This window comes from Orycteropus afer, unplaced genomic scaffold (assembly GCF_000298275.1).
Source record: "Orycteropus afer afer isolate SDZICR_OR568_19922 unplaced genomic scaffold, OryAfe1.0 scaffold00196, whole genome shotgun sequence".
Lineage (NCBI taxonomy): Eukaryota > Metazoa > Chordata > Mammalia > Tubulidentata > Orycteropodidae > Orycteropus > Orycteropus afer.
In genome coordinates, this window is record NW_006921783.1 from 6,035,104 (window position 1) to 6,037,467 (window position 2,364).

Sequence of the window (2,364 nt, forward strand, 5' to 3'; positions counted from 1 at the left end):
AGAAAGTTTCAAAATGTTCTGTACTGTTTCCCAAGGAGTTTTATCTACCCCAGTCTTTGGCTTTGAAAGGGCAAGAGAGGGCTAGGATTCATTTTTAGTTGGGAAAATTGAGACCTAACTCAGATATTAACAAGATACATATGCCAGGTCCAGCTGGTTCCTTGGGTAAGCCAAGTGCAGGTTGACCTTAAGTCTCCCTAGGAGCACCATCTTTCAGTGATTATAGCAGATGGCCCCTTACTGTGAAATGTCTTTGTAGAACAGATGAAGTTCCTCAAAAAGAGATGGAACAAGGGCCAACTGTTCCCATAGCTATATCCCCTGAAGAGGGAGCTAGAGACTAACAATAAGACAGAAGGAGAGATTTAGAATAAAAATTCAATGTAAAGAAACAATGTCTGCTTCCTCAGTTCTCTTTGCCCACTCCACAGCCCTGAGCAGTGGTTGGTGCCTCGTCCACTTTTTCCTGGCCCTCTCAGGGGCTGGAAGACACTGACCTGGCTTTTCTAGTGAACAGTGCCACAGGCTGCTCATGCCCACTCCCCATGTGTACAGAGGACTCCACTGCCTGCTGCTTCTCTTATGTCTCCCCAGATTTGTTACAAATTTTCTGATGATTATTGTGACACCAGCGTAATCCATGCTGGTCCTCTTGCCTGGAGGCAGAGAGCCAGCCCCTGAGACACGGGCTGATGACTAGCCTGTACAGGCACAGGTAGGAGGATGAGGAGCCATTCTGGGAAGGCCCAGCTTCCTAAGGCCCATGAGGCATGTAGGACACAAGAGTGGCCATGGAGGTGCCTTCTGACCTGGTCTGGGATCTTTGGGGAACCAGAGACGAGCTGCCCAAGTACAGAAAGGAGAAGGAAAGAAAGTAACAGCAGGAGAGAAACTCTCATGAGTCATCCAGGGAAAGAACTTGGGAATATGAGGGCTGAGGATGGTCTTTGAAACATAAACTGGTCCTGAGCTTCACACAGTAAGAGGGAAATGAAGAGGTCACAGTGGGCCTGAGAATTTCCTTACTATACAACTCAATAGGCAAATGGGCAGGAGACTTGAATAAGCGCTTCATAAAACCATATGGCTAATAAATATATAAAACAGTGTTCAACATCATAGGACATCAAGAAGGTGAAAATTAAAACTACAATGAGATACCACTACGCTCCAGAATGATTATAATTTGAAAATTAGGGCAATTGGAACTCACATATTTCTGGTGGAAGAGTAACTTGATATCAACACTGAAATAGAGCAATAAATTGTGATATAGTCATACAATGGAATACCATACAGAAACAAAATATTCAAACTGTAGCTACATACAACAACATAGATATATCTAACAAATGCATTTCTGAGTAAAAGAGTAATACAAATAAAAAACTACTTATATAAATTTATACATAAATTTGAAAAATAGGCAAAGAAACATTATGCTGAGAGAAATAAAAACCAAAACCAAACTCACTGCTATCGAGTCAGACCCGACTCATAGTGACCCCTCCTTGGGTTTCCGAGGTGGTATGTCACGGAAGTAGAATGGCCCATCTTCCTCCTGAGGAGTGGCTGGTGGGTTTGAAACACCAGCCTTCTGGTTAGCAGTTGAGTGCCTTAAGACAAATACTGTATGCTATCAATTATATGAAATAAGTAAATTTATGTTGTGTGCTATTGTTAGATGAAGGAGGTCTGGTAGGTAGCATAATGCCTAAGGCACAAGTTCTGCATGAGCACAATCAAATGTTCTGAAATTCCCACTCTTCACAATGTTATTCATAATTTGTTACGATCCACATGGTAATGAAACATAGGTAAACATCTTTTTGATTTATCAATCTGACATAAGCAACGATATCCTTAGTTCCATATCCTTTTGTTAATCTGGCTTGAATATCTGGCAGTTCTCTGTCAATGTACTATTGCAACTGTTTTTGAATTATCTTCAGCACAATTTTACTTGAGTGTGATATTAATGATATTGTTCAATAATTTCTGCATTCTGTTGCATCATTCATCCTTCTTTGTAATGGGCACAAATATGGATCTCTTCCAGTTAGTTGGCCAGGTATCTGACTTCCAAATTTCTTGCCATATACAAGTGAGTTCTTCCAGTATTGCATCTGGGAGCATTCCAGAAAATATATAGAAACCAAAAATTAATAATGATTTTGAGGGATAGGAGGGGGAAAAGGAAGTTTGGGCTTAGGGTGCATTGAAGGTGTGGTAATGGTCGTGAGATAATTTGGGAAGACAGTGAGGATGACTATACAACTTGAAGAACGTAATCAGTGTCACTGAACTGTACATGTAGAAATGGTTGCATTGCTGCTCTGGTTCCCTAGTGCCACTCTGACAAGA